Below are 20,300 nucleotides of genomic sequence, written 5' to 3' on the forward strand. Positions count from 1 at the left end.
AGGTTCTATCCCAGCTCCAGGAAGATCCCACATGCCATGGAGCAACTAAGCCCGTGTGCCAAAAAAAAATAATAATATAAAAAAAAGACAACAGGAAAGAATATTAAAAAGGAAAGGGAAGGGTGAGGGGAGGCTAGACCAGACTCTCCAAGGAAAACTCTTCCACAGCCAGACTGGTTCTCTGTGCAAGCTCATCCACAAGGATGCCGCGAGTGCTCTCGCAGTCCTTTTGTTGCTATTTTTCCACAACCTTACCACTCTAAGCGTGGTGTCCAGAGCCTCAGAATGGGCACCACCGAGCATCTCCTTAGAACTGTAGAATCTCAGCCCTCCCCAGAACTCCTGACGTAAAATCTGTATTTTAACAAGATCCCCCAAGTGATTTGTATGCACATTCATGTTTGAGAAGCACTGCTCTAGGGTTTCCAAAAGGCAAAATAAAACTGCAAAGTGAACAGCTGCAAAACAGATGCAAAGCAAACCACGTGGTGTAACATATGACTTCTCCAGGGGATTTATGACCCTCTGTGGACAGTAGCTTGTAATATAGAAAACAGAAATTTGAAGGAATATGTGCAAAGTCAACGCCATGTTATATCTTTTTAATTGCCCTAAGGGGATCCACCTTGGGTTCAAGAAAATGTAGTACTAGTACCTAAAACAGTTTCATGCACCCAATGAGTGTGTGAGTGCTTGGGTGCTTTTTTGTCTTTTGTTGTTGTTGTTGTTGTGTCTTGCTTTGTTACTTTCTCAAAAGGGAACAAAGACAGGATGTATACTGATCTTCGACAAAATCAGAGCATTTGATTTGATCAGTATTTCCAACACAGCATTCCATAATACCAAAATTTTGTAATAAGAAAAAGAAAAGAGTCAATGCCATCTGTTTTAAAATAACCTAGAAAATAGATTCAGGCGAATAGAACTGATTCAACTTCAGGTCCTCTCTCAACTTACTCAATTTGGCTTGGCTTCACTCATTCAAGAAATATTAGGTCCCAGAATCTGTGCAAAGGAGAGTTTGAAGGAATGCAGCAGCCAGTGCTGCAAAACATTGCCTGAGATTTAGTGTGAGATTTAGCAGCCCTTGATAACTGAGATGGAGAGGAGAACCGAGAGGGGGGAAGGAGTTGAACGGAGAGGAGCTGGAGGAAGGCGGAGGGGGAGGAGCTCAGGATGCACTTGTGGGTGCGCGGGTGGAGCCCGACCGCACCCGGGGCAGGTCCAGCCTGACTCACACGCTTGCCTGCAGGACCGGCCACGACTCTGCCCCGTGAAGGTTTTCCGAGGACCGCGTCACGCAGTCCCGCTGCCTCTTTCCCACGGAGCCGTGGCCTGGCCGACTTTCAGATGAACCATCCACAAGAGTGTGGACTCGGGAGAGCAGGTGTAAGAGGGGCCGCTAGAGGCCGCGCTTCGTCCCTTCGGAGGAAATGAAAGGGCCCGAGCGAGTGTGTTTGCATCTGGCTTTGTTCTTTCCGAACCTCCACGCTCTGCTTGCAACTCCCTGCGTTGACCTGCGACAGATCAAACACCAGCCTCGAAGTCAGATCATCCCGTGACCCCTGCATCACAAGAGCGGGGTGGGGTGCTGGGTCGTCCCTCAGAGCCCCTCCTCCGACTCCTGGGTTTCTTCCTGGGCTTCCCCTAGGGCAGAAAGCTTGGTTCACTGATAACAGGCGTCTGTCCCCTCACTTCACTGCATTCTGAAGCCCAGAGAACTGATTTGGCGAGAAAGCAGTGGAGCAAGGTGGAGAGAGAGAACAAACCTCAGAGCTCAGGCAAGCAGCCTTCTTCCGGGGGCGGCACCTGAGCCCTGGGACTGCTCCCCAGCCGGTTGGGCGAGAGTTGACACTACAAGAGTGTAATGTCACTCCACTAGGTGGAAGAAATCAACCAACCGGGAAAATGAAGCAGACGTTTCTAGAGGCTGCTCCGCCCCAAAAAGAGTGTTCAGAGACCACTGAATTCTTAAGGTCCCTGGACATTTTTACCATGGATTGAGGACTCAGATAAAGTCATGACAAGGCAAGCAGGAGAAAGTTGTTCCTAAAATGTTTCCTGAGAAATCCTGAGCCAGTGGATCACAATTTTGCTCCAAGACAGAGAGACCCAGGCACTTCCGTGGGGAAGGGAAATCACCCAACATCTGTGAGCATCCCTCCAGGCACTGGGCTTAGTGCTTCCTGCATTCTGTTCCTCAGTGACCTAACAGGCCAGCGGGGCAAATATAAAGCTCTCCATTTACCTGATGTCACCATTGAGACTAGGAGATGTTAAGTAATTTTCCAGGGTCAGCTGGCAACAAAGTGGCAGAACTATAATGCTTGTTTGTTTGATTTAATTTATAGATAGGTAATACAATCACATATTTCAAAATCAGAAAGCCTAGAAAGGGATATAATAAAAAGTCTCTCATCCCACTGACCCTTCACATATCTAGTTGCCCTCATCTTGTCTCCTTTGCCACATACACAGGTAACCACCACCCTGTGTTCCTTGTTACATATATACTTTCAGCATTTCTTTATACACCAGTTAATGAGAATATATAGTCTTATTTTTCCTCCATTTGTACACAAAACATGGCATACTGTACATACTGCTCTGTTCCTTGTTTTTTTTTACTTCACAAGATATCTTGTAGATCTTTCCATATCAGTGCATGAAGACTTTCCTCATTCTTTTCCTTTTACAGCTGCATGGTATTTCATTGTATGGACATACCATAATTTAATTAACCAGTCCTCTGTTGTTGGATACTGCATTGTTTCCAGTCTTTTGCTGCTATAAACAATGTTGCAATGAATAGCTTTGTACCTATATCGTTTTGCGCATGTCAGAGCCAGGAGCCCACATCTTTCGAGCTCTAAATAATTTATGTTCCCTCCACTCCAAAGCTGACACAGGACCAATTACATATGCTAGTTCTGATAGATAAATACTCATATCTCTGTCTTCTCCCCCAACCCTCAATCTTTCAATTTTCCATTTCTCGTTGTGAAGCCTATTTGTATTTGAAACAGCTACAGAGACTCCAGACAGAGAGTACTTGCCATTTTATCTCTTTCTGTGGTTGCTTCATTTCATTCTTCAAATACCAAGTGTGACTGTAACCGGGCTGTACTGGAGATAAAATCTGCAGATGTTGTTCTGCATAAACATGGAATTTCTGCTACCAGTTGGATCACACTGTTTCGTACAAATGCCAGGGAAGTTCAAAGCCTGCATACCGTAGCCCACACCAGGCTTGGATCCCAGCTTAGAACTGGAAGGAAGATGAACTAGACGCAGTCTGCTGCTGTGGGAGCCAGCATCCATCGTCATTTCTGGCTGTTGACCTAAAGGGACATGAAATGAATGGAGGCAACATCAGGGAGGCCCAAGGAAGTCTGCCTTCTGGAAAAGATAAAATGCATCACCCAAGCTTTCATCTTGTCATCTGTGGTCATTTTGTCTTCTCTTTTTACACTTAGATTTTCAGATTTGCCTTTCAAGATACCTTTTTGTCTCTCAAAACAGGATTCGGTAATTAGAGAGCGTACTGGACAATGTAGGTGGGGCGGAAACAAGAGAAGGTAAGTTTTTTTTAATGCATGTGATTCCAGCTACTGTCTGCATAGTTCACCAAGATTGGTTCACCCTGTTTTGGATACAGTTTGATCCAACTCCTCATTCTTGGGAGCTTACTGCACACCAGTCACTATGTTGATGAATGACAGAAGGCCCAGATGCTCTGGTCTAAAAGGAGAATCAGACACATATCAGATATTGTCAATGCAGAACAAGAGATCAATTCAAAGTGATACGAGCTGTGATGCAGGTAGAGATGTACGACAGAAGTCTCATCTGGCTCAGAAGAGGGGCGCTTAACCCAGAGTAGGGAGATACAGAGGTGAAAAAAGCCAGGAAGGCTTCTTTGGGGAAATAATGCTGAAGTAAGCCCTGAGGAGGAACAGGAGGTGCTCCAGCGAAGAACGGGGATGGAGACAACAGCATAAACAAAGGCCCAGACCAAGAAAGTATAAGGGCGCTATGACCCAATGTAACATTTTTCAAACACTTGAAAAATTGAATAGCAAGCTAGTAGCCCACATGGAGCAAGTTTTAAAGGCGAAAGCTGAAATAAATTTGAACTTGATTCTACAGTCCTTAAATATTAGCCATTCCTTCTGTTCTTACCTTAATTAGATGGGTCTTCACTAATAAGCTCCCTCCCAATCGTCTTCTCCAACCTCGGATCATGTCAGGCGGAGAGAGTTCCAGGCAAGCCTTTCTCAACTGCCTCAGCCCTTCTGTCTCTTATCTCTGACCCATGACTGTTTTCTTGTAATGACAAGGACGGCCAGAGTTTGCCTTTTTAAAACCGCCACCAGCGCTCTGAACTTAGGCAATTCCTATATCTTTCCTTCCAGCTGTCAACTATGCCAAGTCAACAGCCTTCTGGAAGCCTGTGTGATAGCCATTTACCTCCAAGAATGGAGACACTGGAAAGCTTATAGAGCCTGCATCAATCTGTGAATGTAACAGGCCGGTGTTACCATCAGAATCATCTCCAGGTATCATATCTCCAGGTATTAGTGGATATGCTAGCTTTGGTTGAGAAATGCATGTGTCAGAGATTCTCTGCAAAAGGTGGTTGTCCAGATGGTCTTCCAATAATAATAATGCCAGTAACAGTAATTGACATGTATAGAACAGCTCCCTATATTCCAGATACTGTGCTAATCCCCTTAAAGGTCACTCCTTAATGGTTTTATCTCTTTTAATCCCCAGACTTCCTTCTTAAAGCCTCACATGCTGCCTAGTTAAGATTCAAGTGTCCTTGGGTTCAAATCCCAGCTCTGCCACCTAGTACCTGTATAATGTCCCTGAACCTCAGTTTCCTCATCTGTAAGTGAGCATATTAACACCTTCCTCCCACAAGTAAGTGAAATGATATAGATTAAAGCACCAGACACATAACAAGCTCACAGTGAATGTCACTTACCTTCCCCTTAACAGCTGATACTTTTATTGAAAATGCTTCTACTTTTTTTTTAAATGCTTGTACTTTCAATAACTTACGATAGAAGATACAGCCAATATGTTTTTGACAATGATATAATTATATCACATCATTCCTACAAATAGTAGAAGGAAAATCTATGGATTCTTATTTATTTATTTATTTATTGGTCTCTTCTGGGGTCTGTATTTCTTAAACAAGACTATGAATATGAGGAAAGACTATATGGGAGCAAGCCCAAGTGCCAGTTAAGAATACATTTCCTAATCTGGACTCTACCCATTCAGGGATCCGTGCTCCACCCCCACCCCCACCCCCAGGAAATCATCAGAAAAGGAAAGAAACGCTTGGGCTCTGAGATCCTGTCCAATTTTAGCTCTAGGTGTTAGGATCATGTGGAAGTGGCAAGTTTTTGAAATGCTGACATGCTGACACTTAAGCGCATGGCTGGATCCTGTTATAGCTCAGAGAAAGTACATAAAGAACCTGGCCCTGGATGAGATTTCTAAAATGAAATAATGCCCAGCATGATGTAAGAGGTAAGGCTTAGGGATGGAAAGACTAGGGTTTGAATCTCCCCTTCACACTTCTCAGCTGTGAGACCTTGGGCATAGACAAATAATATGCGGTCCCCTTAGACTCTGTCCCTGGGCTCAGCTGTAAAAAGGGAGATAATAGCATCGCTCTCACAGCACCGTTGTGCAGCTCAACCAATGTCTGTCTATTCCCTTCCCCTTTGTGATCAAAAGCTTACTCTACGTGGATCTATGGGGATTCCCAGCTCAGCCCAGCTGCAACCCTGAACACTTAGTAAATTGTTGGAAATCCACTTCCATATACCAATTCGTGTTTTTTTAAGGGGCCTGTGTTGGAATTATTTCCAGGTTTGCAGCATGTACTCTTGGGGAAGGAACAGTTTTCCCTCTTAGCGCCTACTCACACAATTTCACCTCAGCTGGCATCTATCACGTAAACCACAGAACAGCAGTCACTCCATCACACTCTCTGCTTCCAATCTCCTTTACGTTTCCAGCAGGGACAGGCTTTCATCTTTCTGGAATATGCCTCCATCTCCAACTGGGACTATCCTAGTCCCTTTAGTGTCTGTGACTGGGATTCTCAGCCTCTATCTACTTCCTACTCCTTGGCCTTTGCTTTTTCTTGCATTTCCTGAGGCATTTTCCCTCTCCTTTCAATGACTTTCTGGATTTCTCATTCACTTTGTGTTGGTTTTCCTTTGCTGCCTCTTGGGGACCAAGGTTGAAACCCCACTCCCTCCTTTTGCTGTTGCTCATCCTACTATTTTTGTTCCCTTATTCCTTCTCTCAAAGTAATGCAAGAAAGAAGTGCCTTCAATATACCTCACAACCATTTAACTGGAGGCATTAAGATTAAGAAATATAGAGCAAACAGAGCTTGAGTAACATCTGTGTTTTATACAAAATCATAAACATTTTTAAATGATGGAATTATTGGTATTAAAAACTTCAATAAAATTACATCTTGATAGAAGTAAGGGTGGGCAAGGATGTGGAGAAAGGGGGATCCTTGCACACTGTTGGTGGGAAGGTAAATTGGTGTGGCCAGTGTGGAGAACAGTATGGAGATTCCTCAAAAAAATTAAAAATAGCACCACTTCTGGGTATTTATCCAAAGAACAAAAACACTGATTCAAAAAGGTATCTGCACCCCATGTTCATTATGGCATTGTTACAATAGCCTAAATGTGGGAACAACCTAAGTGTCCATCAGTGGGTGAATGGATGAAGAAAATGTGATATATATCTATTCAGCTATTAAAATCAAAATGAAATCTTGCCGTTTGTAACAACATGGATGGACCTTGAAGGCATTATGCTCAGTGAAATGTCAGAAAGACAAAAACAAATACCGCATGGTCTCACTTATATATGGAATCTAAAAAAACAAAACGAGACTAAATGAACTCCTCCATGAGAATCTTTCTACTCTCACTGGGTATGTTCCCCATTTTTCCTGAACCTGAAACCCACCATTGCTTCACTCCCATCCCGTGGACATTGTTCTCACTCAATTTGCCTCTCAAGTGGGACTCTAACACCAATTATAACACACACACACACACACACACACACACACACTTCCCTTTTTCCCCTCTGAATTACTTGCACCCAGCCCAGGTAGCTGTTCAATGCGCTTTGCCCCTAAATACAGCTTTATGACAATCGTCTCTTGTTAAATAGAACTATTATTTGTGGCCTCTTGTGCTCTTTCCCTTGACACCGGACTGTGTCACGGCTTCCTTCATACCCTCCCCAATGCTAACATAGAGCGCCTTGCTCATGGCAAGAACTTGATAGATATTCATCACAAGGATGCCTCTGGCTCTGCTAGATTTTGCTTCTCTTTTTTTAGAGAGGGTCTGGCAGTCTCTGAAGTGGTAGCTAAAGCTTAAAAAAAAGAGAGAGACACAATTAACTAATGCTTTAGGAGTCTTGTAGTCTGAGAAAGGAAAAGGCCTGGTGGTAGAACCTTCACAATAGTAAATCCCTGTTTTCAAAAGTATCCACTGTGTATCTGGAAGCTGGAAGGAAGAGGACTTCAAAAACAGGAGAACAAATTAGGAAACGAGATCAACAAATACTGTAACTACGAAACATTTACTCAGGCCTCCTCTCTTATCCTAGAGACCAGAAAGGAAATAACTCCTCCCTTTGGAAAATAGGACTCCAACTTGGGGAGACACCCATGGCCTTGGCTTAAAGCGAGTGTGTGTGTGTGTGTGTGTGTGTGTGTGTGTGTGTGTGTGTGTGTGTGAATTATGGTGAATTAATGAATGTGAGAGAGAGATTGGCAAGTAGTCTATTCTAAACAAGTCATAAGCTTCCAGATTCTAGACAAGCTGAATTTCCCTAGATAATAATAATAACCACAAACATGTTTTAAGTTCTCGCTGTGTGCGAGACATAGCTGTAAGTCTTTCCATGTATCAAGTCATTTCATCTGCACAATCTCTGATGTAGATTATTTTACTATCTTCATTTTGTAAATGAAGAAACATAAACTCAGGGAGGTTAAGTGATTTCCCCAAGGTGAGACAGCTAACGAGTGGTGAACCTGGGTATATGGAGGGAGCAACACAGGGACTTGACTTAGAGAAACTTGGGTTGGAATCTTGGCCCATCATCTATTAGCTGTGTGACCTTTTGCAAGTTACTTAAACTCTCTGAATCATATTTGCTTCATTGGAAAAATCAAGTTAATTGTATCTACATCATAGGGTTGCTATGAAAGTTGAATGGGTCTTGGAACTTGAAGTTTCCTGTAACTGAAGGACTAGTCATTTGGACCAACCCTGCTGCTGAAATAGCTAAGCATGCTGGGTAATTTTTCTTTTCATCCTCATAAAAGTATCAAAGCACTGACAAAATGGTTTAAAAAAAAAAATCCAGGTCTAAATCTAGAAGGAAGCAAGAACCCTGGGAAGTAAGCAGAGCATCAAAATCACTTTTCTTCTGAAGGCATTTGTTAATCTGGATCATCTGAGCTGTGAAACTGTTTTGACAGCTTCTCAGGACGGAGGACAGAAGGCAAGGCCAGGGATTGCCAGGGCTTCCACAGGCAGTTTTTCAAGGATGTGTGAAGCAGAAACAAACGGGCCCCTCCCCCAACACTCCCGTGGACTGCAGGGAGTGAGATCTTGGCACTAAGCAGAGTCAGAAGAAAAGAAGAGAAAGACAACCTGTCTCTAAGGGGTTGTGGCCATGAGCTAGCATTCTTGCAGGTTCACAGCCTAAATCTGCATCGCTGGTGTGATTCAACATCTCGAGCTATGAATTTAAAATGGTACTGCATGAAGAGTATGATGAGAAAATGGGAACAGGGGTACAGAAAAGTAGGTTGGAGGGCAACGAAGGCAGACACAGCTTGTGTGCTGTGCTCCCTGCCCACTGACAGGCTCCCTGTTCTTCCCACAGACACCCATGCACACCCGCTCATCTCTGCACAGCTGAGCCTTCCACTGTAGGCATCACCGTGGTCCACCATGCAATCTCTGCAGTTGGATGGCCCAGGTTCGGATCCTGACTCTGCCACTTCCTGGCCACGTGGCTTCGGGTGAGTCACTTAATCTCTCTGTTCACTTTTCTCATCTGAATAAAGGGGATAATTACAAAACTGCCTTGTGGTTTATTGCGAGGATCAGGTGAGTTCGTGTCCACGTGATGTTTAGAACAGTGTCTGGCATATAGGAAGTAATTATATGATAATGGGAAGTTGCCAACAATGATGACGATTTTCTTTTTTTTTTTTTAAGCTCTTTATTGGAATGTATTTGCTTTACACTCTTGTACCAGTTTTTGAGGTACACCAAAGTGAATCAGCTGTATTTATACATATATCCCCAGATCCCCTCCCTCCCACCCTCCCTGTCCTAGCCCTCTAAAGCATCACCCATCATCAAGTTGATCTCCCTGTGTTATACAGCAACTTCCCACTAGCTGTCTATTTAATATTTGGTAGTGTATCTATGTCTATGCTACTCTCTCACCTCATCCCATCTTCCCCTTCACCCCCCGCCCCAGCCCCATGTCCTCAAGTCCATTCTCTACATCTGCAGATGATGATTTTCTGAAATGATCATTTGCCCCTTATTTATTTGGCAAGATTTTATTAACCCTTTACAATTTGGGTAATATTACCTGTTCTGTCAGGCGTCCCCTGTTTTGATGTACCACAAACTTCACATATACGTCTCTCCTGGAGCATTTATCACAGCCATTTGAAACATCCAGTTCACATTTCTGTCTCCCCCTTAGTGCTATCAGTTTCTTAACGTGGGAACTAAGTCTTCTTATATACCATTGGATCCCCAATGGGACCACAGAGCTTGACACATAATAGATGCTTAGTTAATGTCTGATGAATGAAAATGTATTGATGACTTCACCTTGCCTTCATAGAATGAATTTTCCTATAAGAACATTTTTTTTGAGTCTCCTGTCCCTTATTCTCTCTCACTTTAAACAAAAAAACATAAAATTCTGCTTTTTCTCTCACTTGAATTGTTTCTCTGGAATGTAAACTTCTTACAAGTAGTCCCAGTATCTTATCTACTTAATTTAGATCTGCATGAGACATAGAGTGTCAGGAAAGTGACTAAACCACCATAAAAATGGTATCGGCAAATGAATCGGGCCAGTGAATCGTGAGATCATGAACTGAGACCTGTTCACAGATTCTTCCTGCTTTATGGGGATGTGGGCTTAAATCAACTTCCTGGTTCTGCTGTATTCATGGATCAGAAGACTGTGATTTACAGTCCTACATTCACTCCTTATTTGTTTTGTGACTTGAGTACTCTCCCTGAACTTCACTTTCCTCATCTGCTAAATGGGTTTAATTATACCTGCCAGATAGCAATGTTGTGAAACCAATAAGGTGATGCGAGACATGTGAAGGGGCTTCGCCAATGGCCAAGTGCTTAAAAAAATGTAAAAATGGCCGATGGTATTTGTCTGTGCTAGAAAATTCCCAGTTAAATTCTGGGTGGCCAGTTCTCACCCTTCAATGGGTGGCTTCTCTCAGAAGAAGCCTTCAGTCAGTTTTATAAACACAACAAAGTACTTCACCTGGCAACAAAGAGACCTCATAAAATTTTAGAGACATCTCTGTTTTGAGAGTTTAGCAAGTGACTGAGCTTGGTTCCAGAGAAAACATCCCCGAAGGGACCTGATTGGGGAGCACGTAGGAGAGTTCATGCTTTCCCCATGACTCTACTTGCTCTGACACATCCATCCACAGCAACAAGTGGAAAGAGGTTGTGGACTGCCTCAGCTGGGTGTCTGAGAGCAGAGGGAAGCCTCTCTGAAATGATGTGATTTGAAAACCAGCTCTGAATATAAGAGAACAACCTCGGCTAGACACTGAAAAATGATCTTTCCCAAACAGGAGGACTCAGACCCTGGGGGGCGGGAGTGTTGGAGGCATCACAGGGTACCACCTCCAGGTCATTAAAAACCTCACTCTGTGTCCTGAACTTAGTGACGTATTCTCATTACTAATCTTGCTGAACTCTTCCCTGCCCCTTTTAGAAAGCCAGAAAATTTTCATAAAGGAACGAGGCAATTAAATTCTGGCATTGCCTTGGTCCATTTAGACCATATTCTGCAGCTGAGAACCAAGTTGCACATTCATGGAATTACAAAATACTAGAACTTGGAAGGAATTTGGAGAACATCAGTTGGAAGCTGAAACACAGGGATGAAGTGACATGCCCATGGTCGAGCAGTGAGTGGGACCAGAATGCAGGCATCTTCACTCCTGGCCCAGGGCTACAGAGCTGCATCCTCTCAGCCTCCTGGACCAGAACCTTGAGAATCCAGATGCTTCCATTTGCCAACTGTGGTCCAGAGAGATTGCGGATCTAGGTCATAAGTGCAATCTGCTATCTAAACAACCTAGCAACAATGCCAAGGCAATTCATTTTGAAACCTGCTACCTAAGTAGCCCTCATGATATCATCATCTGTCCAAAGACGGTTCCAGTTGTCATTACATTTATTGGAATTGCATCAAGCATCAAATGTACTCACCCATCCAGTTCTCTTCCTTCCCAAGCAGGCTTTTTCTTCTCTGTAATTTCTTTCAAACTGTCCTAGAGTGTAAAGGAGCTGAAGAAGACACCAAGACTCAACAACAATGCTCTAGATCCCAGTTTAACTTTTATTTAACTGAAGAAAAGGAAAAAATAAAGTTAAGTACTTCTCCATGTCAGATGCATTCCATTTATCCCATTTAATCTTCACAACAGCCCTCTGAGTTCGATAACTTAGCCACAATTCCCAGCTGAGGAAACTGAGGCAGGAGATAAAATAACTTTCTCCAGGTCACATATTTAGTAAGCGGTAAAGCCATTGTTGAGTCTTTCTGTATCCAGTGGCACCTGGTTCATCATGTTTAAAGTTAATGAACATGGTGTAGTTCATACACATGTATAAACTGTTTGTATGTATTACTTTATGCATAACAGACAAATACATAAGGTCCATTTCTAGGCAATGCTTTGAAAAAGTAATTGCACTTTGAATCCTCAAAAAAAAGAAAGAAAGAAAAAGCTAGCATACACACAGGCCTCTGTTTCGTTGAGTCCCACACCCACGGCTTGCAATCTTAGTTCCCCAACCAGGGATCCAACCTGCGCCCTCAGCAATGAAAGTGCAGTGTCCTAACACTTGGACCAGGAAATTCCCCATTGAGTCTTTTCACGAACCTTCTTACTGAAGAGTGTTTCAAACATTCAAATGACCAGAAAGTTAAAGGTAGAAGATTCTCCATTTGACCATGCTAGAAACACACCTGAATTTAACCTAAATTTGAGTCCATTCTGAGCCAGATAAATCTGCTCTTTGTGCTGTAGAGAAAAACAGCATCCCAACCTCACCAAACTCCAAACCAGTTTAAGATAATAAAAAAAATTACTATTTAGTAAATGATTACCATGTGCCAGACACTGTGCTAAGCCTTTTAAATTAATTACCCCCCAGCAATCATAGAAGAGAATTACCATTACAGGCATACCTCGTTTATTACCCTTCACTTTATTGCACTTCATAGATACTGCATTCTTTACAAATTGAAGGTTTGCGGCAGCCCTGCTTCGAGCAAGTCTATCGGCACCATTTTTCCAACAGCATTTGCTCGCTTAGTGTCTCTGTGTCACATTTTGTTAATGCTCACATTTCAAACTTTTTCATTAGTGTTATGATTGTTATGTGATCTGTGATCTTTGCTGTTACTATTGCAAAAACTTATGACTCAGATGATGGTTAGCATTTTTAAGCAATAAAGTATTTTTAAATTAAGGTATGCATTTTTTAGTCATAATGCTATTGCACACTAACAGACTACAACATAGTGTAAACATAACCTTTATATGCACTGGGAAACAAAAAATATTGTGTGACTCACTTTATTGCGATATTCACTTTATTGTGGTGATCTGGAACCAAATCAACAATATCTCCGTTTGCCTGTATTCAGGTCATCCCTATATTTGGCCAGCTAAGTTACCCAGCAAATAAGAAACAGAGCCATGCCTGTAACCACTGTGCCATGATGTCACCCCGCTATAGAGAGTAACACAGACGAAGGTTCTATTCAGAAGCTAAGACAGGCTTTGGGGATTGAAACTGTAGACAAGTGTCCAGAAACAGAGCCTCGACTTCAGCATCCTCTGTCCTCGGCTGTGGGGGTAGCAAATCCAGTGATCTACACCCCAACAAGAGGTGGCACCATGACTTGCTCTGTGCTGACACATGGCGCGTAATGGACTTCTAGCTCTTATTCAATGCAACCTTACACAGAGACAGGTAGCCTTGCCACCTTGTAAGAATTGCTGGAAAGTTCACGCTTCAATAAAACTATGATAACAGGGGTGGTCCCCACCTTGTGTGGATGAGAGTTTCAACTCTTCTTCCAACCAGTCAGTCTGGGGAGACTATTTGGATTTGTTTTAGTTACCAGCAGTAGCAACAGGTAATAACACCGACTTGATTGACCTCATTTGATTGCGTAAGAGCCTCTTGACTTATCTCATTATCTCCATACCATCTTTCCTTCTGTGCAGATAAGTCCACATGCAAGAGATTTTTTCATTCTTTCTCTGGGCTTCTGCTGGGGCCCCTTCTCCCTGCTGATCTCTGCTGTTAGAAACCTCCCTGACTTTTCACACCCAACTCTGGTCACGACTTCACTGTACCTTGGCATTTGGCAAACGGGCTATTCTTTTGCTCATGAGTGTTTAAAAATAGCCTCTTTTGCATGCTTTATTTCTCTTAAGTCAGAAGCTTCTCAAGGACAAGCATCATATCTTTTATTCACTTGGTTGCCCACGCCTGACACACAGCATCCTCTACGTGCATGACAGATTGCCTGGCCACCTTTTATTTCTTCTGCCCAGCCTCCAAAATAAGGAAAAACATCACACGATCAAATAGGGAGGAGAATAGGGCAGAGATCTGGACATTCCAGCCTACAGAAAAATAGATCATTCTCTCTGGGCATTTTCATATGAGTTTCTTGGTTGCCAATCAGATTTCACTTAGGCATTAGTTACTGTCAAAAACAAACGGAACTAAGACTTACTGAAGACCTCAATGTGCCAGAGTCCCCACATGCATTATTTCAATTATCCTCACAACAACCATAAATAGCAGTAAATGTTTTTCTCACTTTGGGAAATGGGGAAAATGACTCTCAGATATTAGGCTATTTCCCCAAGGCCTTCTGGACTCCAAACCCAGTCTAATTCCAAACCCTGTGATCTTCCACTCAACTGCACAGCCCCCAGGGGTGCCTCAGGGTTCGCTTGCCCATCCCTCTCATTCCTTTCCATTTGACAGGTTTATCTGCAAGTTGCATAACATCGACTCCGAGAGAGAATGATTATGGCCTCCTGGGAAAAGGGAGCAGGGAAGAGGAAAAAAAGAGCAAATTTTTCTGAGCTCCCATGTGTGCCGGGCCACATGCTACTTTCTTTCATGATGCAAAGAAGAAAACCAGAGCTCAGGAAGTCACATGACTTGCCCAGGGTCCCCCAGCAAGTGAGCCATGACATTAAGATCCAGCCCAGGATCATCTAACCCAAAGCACAAGCATAGAACTTCCTGGGGAAATAGTGATGTTCTCCTGACGTGGTGGGCTGCGTTTTCAGGATTTAGAGACAGGTTGGCAACCTTAGCAGGTTGTCAGGCCCAATGGGTAACGTGTTGGTCAGTAGAAGTGGAACAAGACTCAAAGCCACAAACTTCTGACTCTGGTGATGTTCAGGCACTTGTTGTGATTGTGGTTCCCTGAAGCCCACAGAGGAAACACAAGAGATCACGGGCCAAAACCGCACATCCAACCATCCTCCAGGGGCTGACTGCCCATGTCTGTGCTGCCCACACATCTGTATGGTGGCAGGAGACCCCAGAAACCACCAGTCCCACTGGACAAACTTGCACAACTATCTGCAGGCCATCTCTTAGGGAGAAATCTACACTGAACCATCCTTTGGGCATGGAGTTCACCGGATCAACATCGCACACAATGGAATAAAACAGATCATTTTTAGATCAGAGATATAGTGGATACTCATTGCTTTCTCCACTCAGCAGTCATTCATTTCCTTCCGACAACACCCCAAATTTCCTCTGAGCCCCACCCTTCCCTGCTGTCAGTAAGTTGACTCCAAGGGCAGGCAGGTGACCACACCCAGCCAATCAGAGCCATTGTGTTTCCTTCCTGATCACAGTAATGTGTCCAGATGAACCTGCAACCCAATGAGATGTGATGAGACTTTTGCTTGGACTCTAGGTAAAGGGACATCCTCGCTTTCCTTCTGAGTTTGAACCTGGCAGGATGTTGACCTGGAGGTGACAGCAGCCAGTTCACCTCCATATGGAGCTAGAGAATAAAGTCACAGCAGAGGAAAGTAGAGATACTGCTATGAACTGAATGGTTGTGCCCACCCCCCCCAAATTCCTATGTTGAAACCCTAACCCCAGTGTGTTGGTATCAGTTGGTGGGGCCTTTGGGAGATGATTTGGTCGCAAGGGTGGAGCCCTTTAATGCCTTTATAAAAGAGACCCCAGAGAGCTCTCTTACTCCTTCTGCCATGTGAGGACACAGTGAGAAGATAGCCATCTGTGAACCAGGAAGCTGGCCCATATCAGACACTGATCTGTCAGCACCTGGATCTTGGACTTCCCAGTCTCCAGAACTGGGAGAAATAAATGTATATTGTTTAAGCCACCCAGTCTATGGTATTTTTGTTATAGCAGCTTAAACAGTGTAAGACAGATACAAATGAAGAAGGTTGTGTCCTAGTGCCATGGTTTGACCCCTGTATCCAGCCTGGCCTAGACTTTTCAATTTCCTGAGCTAATAAATTCCCACTTTTTGCTTAAGTCAATTTGAGTCAATTTGTGTCTATGTTTGAGTCACTTGCAAGAGAAAAAGTCCTGACACAATGGCTTTTCAAAAAAAAGTCCCTCTCCCTTGAGCCTTTGGGGCCTCAGAGTTAATAACAGTCTCATAGAACTTAATCTTTTTTGTATCTTTGCTTAACTGACTCCTCAATTAGGTTTTTCCTGACCAATGTATTTTCAATTATGACTTCCTCCAACCTAGTAATGCTTGTCCCCCTCCCTGCTCTATTTTTCAGTTATCACTATGTGATACACTATTTATTTTACTTATTTGTTTTGTCCATTGTCAGTCGTCCATAACTGGAATATAAGTCATACGGGCAGGGATTTTTGATCTGTTTTATTCATTAACATGTCCCATTGCCTACACAGAGTCTGGCACAGGATAGGAGGTCAATGAATATTGGTTCAATGAATGAATGAATATTTAGACAAGCAATTCAAGAAGGGATTCCAGAAACGTCAAGATCTTTCCAGAGCCTTTGGACCCAGACAGACTTGGGCTCAAATCTGGACTTTTCCAATAACTGGTTACTTGCTCTACAGATTACTTAAGTCTCATTGAGATTCAGTTTTTCACATAAAAAGGTGGATGGTAATAATTTGTACTCTCAGCAAAAAAAAGGTAGAGACCCCACAATATTTTGAATAGCCACAATGTTATCACAAGAGAAGTGGCTAGACTGGCAAAAAGTCTGCAGTGAGGTGATCCAGTCATTTAGATAACGAGGTTTCTGCTCCTCTGCTTAAAATAAACATTTCTTAATAGTTACACATCAAGTAATGTCATGAATAAAAATCAAATAAAAACCTTTGGACTTTGTTTGATAACTGCAAGCAGACTAATAGCAAATCATATTTAAATAAGGCCTTCATAAGTGATGAAACAGAAGCAATAAGGTTAAGTCTTTACGATCTATTATATACCTAGGGAACCTACCCTCTTTAGATTAAACAGTATTAAAGATAGAAGGGCATGTTGTAAATTGAATTTATCCTCAGTATATCAATGAAATGCTCTTCTTGGATTTTCACTGGTTGATTTTAAAGTTGCTTTGAGTAGTCATTCCAAGAGAAGAATCTTTTGATCTAACCAAATGAAGGAATAATCCCATTAGTGCTTGAGCAAGGAAGACATCATTTGTTCACACAGCCACCATCCTTTGGATGGATGCTAGGTTCTAAAATACCCAAATAGGATGTGGTCCCTGCCCTCAGGGAGCTCATAGTCTAGTTGGGGAGAACAATCAAGCATAGAATGATCATGTGATGTTGTATGGGCAGAGGTGTAGGGGCCCAGAGAAAAGGGATTAAATCCAGCCTGAGAGAGTCAAGATAAGCTTCTCAGAGAAGACAAAGGGGCAGAGCTAAGTGCTTAAGGAGGAGTTGGAGTTAGCGATGAGGTAACTCCAGGCAGAAGGACTAAATCACATATGGGAAAGCACCTTAATGAAAGGTAACATGACAGAATTTGAGACCAGGTCGTTCATGATAAGCAAATAATTCAGTATGGCTTCAGTGAAGAAGGGGAGAAAAAGTTCAAGATGAAGATGGACCAGATGATGACAAGCCTAACTAACTAGTGTATCCTGAGAGCTATAGGAGCCATCTGAAGGTGGTAAGCAGAGGAGCTTTGGGTTACTTGACAGCGGCTGCCAGGAATCCTCTGTGAGGGCTGCCCGTCTCCATTCTTGGGACTTTCCCTGGATGCATTTGGCACCAGAGCGGCAGCTGCGATTACTGATGGCTGGAAAACAGGGTCTCTCTGGCATGTTATTCGGGCGACTGTAATTACAGATAATGGGCTTCAATTTGCCCATCAGGAATTTGCACAGTTGGCTCTCTCACTGGAATTTGAATATTTCACATCCTGCTTGTGCACCAAAGTTAGACAGGAGCAGAAGTAGCTGTGGTTTCTCAGCAACTCATATGTTGACCTTGGAAATGGTCCCAGGCCTTTGTGAAGCAGTGGCCTTTCCTTGAAGAACGGGCTTTCCCTGAGCAAACCCACACCCCCAGAAAAGGTTTCAAGCCACTGTCCCTAGACACCAGGTCTGGAAGCTAAGTGAGCAGGACCTGCTGTTCCAGTGAGGCCGTGGCACTCTCCTAGAGTCCACGGCTGGTGGGAAGGACCATGTCCACTCCGATCCTGGCCTTTAACCCAGGCTGACACACCCTCACACTTCACTGCCTACAGCCAATTAAAAAGGAAAAACAAAAAAAGGTGCTTTAAATGTGAATGTTTCAGCTCCACTTAAGGCAATTGCCTTGGAAGTTCTTGCTTCATCACTGTTTTTGTTCTTTATGCCACATTCTGGTTCAGGGTCAACCAATTTTGTTTTCTACTATTCTGATTTTGTATTCTATTCTTGTCCCAGCACTCGGACCCTCTATCTGTTTAACAAATATTTATATAGTATTTGGCCATATACCAAGTCATGTTCTAAACGCTTTAAGTGTATTAACTCATTTATTCCTCATGACAAAAGTATGTGATAAATACAGATAAGGAAATTATTATACCCATTTTACAGATGAGAAAATGAAGGCAAGAGTAGGGGAAATCAGACTTGAATCAGGCAGTATTGCTCCAAAGTCTATGCCAAACTTCACTTGAATTCATACATTTCAACTTGTGTCTCCTTAACATCTGAGATATTTTTTTTACTAAGCACTTTTTTTGCACTAGGCATTTTACATGTGTAACCTCCTCTAATCCTCAAGACAACCCAAAAAGACAGATACAGATAAAAGAGCTAAGTCATAGTGATTTAAGCGACTTGCCCAAGATTATGCTGATAGAAAGTGGGAGAGCTGCCGGCCACTGAGCCAGACAGATCTCTTTATCCCCCCATCTCTTGCCTCATCCTCTCCTGTACTGTTTGGGATATTCTCACAGCTTGAGTCAGTCCCCAGGACCCTACCACCATGACACTAGACACAGCCCAGGCCCCACTCCTGGGGAGGATGTTACAATCCACCACAATCTCAGAGGAAGGAAATGTAAATTTATAATCTACTCTATGAGGCCACATTCTCACTGCTTCAAAGTGTCTCTTAATAAACATAGCTGTAACAATTATATTCACCATTTATGAAATGCTTTCTAATGTGCCAGGCACTTTATATGCAATGTTCCTAAGCAGCATGACAATCCTACAAGGTCAATATTATTATTATTGCTGTTTTACAGATGAGGAAAGAGAGGCTCAAAGAGGTGAAGCAACTTACCCACCATCATCCAATTATTCAGATATGCTGACTCCAAAACCCATACTTTTCCTACTATATCTGGCTTCTTTTCTTGTGAACTAGATCCAGAACAAGGCTTCCGAAGGGCTTACAGAAAATATAGAGGGTGAAAGAGAATAAGTCTCAGCGTGGGTTGGAGGACAGCTCATTATTTTTTTTTCCTTCCTTCCTCTCTCCTATCCTCCCTCCTCGCCTTCCTTCCTCTTTTCAATTAAGAAAAGTGACACAGTGAATAACAAAGCTAACAGAAGCCCTAGACTTGGCCTCCTGTCATCTCTAAAATCCAAGTTCCACCCATGCACAATTATGACTGCTGACAATAAAATCCCAGCCCAGTGTGAATCAGCACAAAGGAAAAGCAAAAGAGGGCAGGGCTGGGGCTTGGTGCTCAGAGTTTGCCGAAAAGATATGAGTCAGAGACGTCCCAGGGTAACCTCCTGCCAAGCTAATCCCAGGCCAGGGCTTGCCAAAGTGCAGCTGCTCTCACAGACTCCAGAGGACTGAAGAGGACTGCCCTGGGGAGAAAGGGCAGCTCCACTGGGCCTGAGAGAGACCACTGGGCAGGTCACTGGAGTTGTCATCACTGACAGAATCTCATTGGTGCTGCTGTGGCAGAAAGTCCTACAATCACGTAGGTGGCAGTGTACCTGTTTAATTCTCCTCTTTACGGTACTGATACTCAATAAAGTTGTGTATAATACATTCAAAATGGAGGCACAGATTTATTTATATTATTATATAACATCTGCAATGTGGACTAGCCAAAAATAAAGGTGTCAGTACATTGCCTGCGTGCTATCCTAAAAACAATGGCATGGGTTCATAGAGACCTAAACAAAATGAAAAAAAGCTTGTCACAGTTTGTTCTTGGTCTGGGTTTTCCCCGTCATCTCCAGGTCCACCTCCCTCTCTGAATCTGAACTTTGTGAATAAATTCCGGGGTCAGAGGGTGTCGGGATCACTTTGTGCTCGAACCCTAGACAGACCTAGGCTCTTGTAGATCTCAAGAATCCGCACGTCTTTCTCTCAAAACACAGAAACCAGGACATTTTCTGCTCACCCAGATCCTCCTAGAGATAGAAGAGTGAGTTA

General features: G+C 43.1%; 1 long non-coding RNA gene across 1 annotated transcript; it reads right to left on the bottom strand.

The window, feature by feature from the left end:
- Nucleotides 1-3,000: 3,000 nt before the first annotated feature.
- On the bottom strand, nucleotides 3,001-19,305 carry LOC130843957 (uncharacterized). The gene is made up of 3 exons (XR_009051108.1): nucleotides 19,192-19,305; nucleotides 11,580-11,657; nucleotides 3,001-3,341 (listed from the first exon to the last, which is right to left on the bottom strand). It is a non-coding gene; the product is annotated as an uncharacterized LOC130843957 (long non-coding RNA).
- Nucleotides 19,306-20,300: the final 995 nt, after the last annotated feature.

This window comes from Hippopotamus amphibius, chromosome 2, assembly GCF_030028045.1.
Source record: "Hippopotamus amphibius kiboko isolate mHipAmp2 chromosome 2, mHipAmp2.hap2, whole genome shotgun sequence".
NCBI lineage: Eukaryota > Metazoa > Chordata > Mammalia > Artiodactyla > Hippopotamidae > Hippopotamus > Hippopotamus amphibius.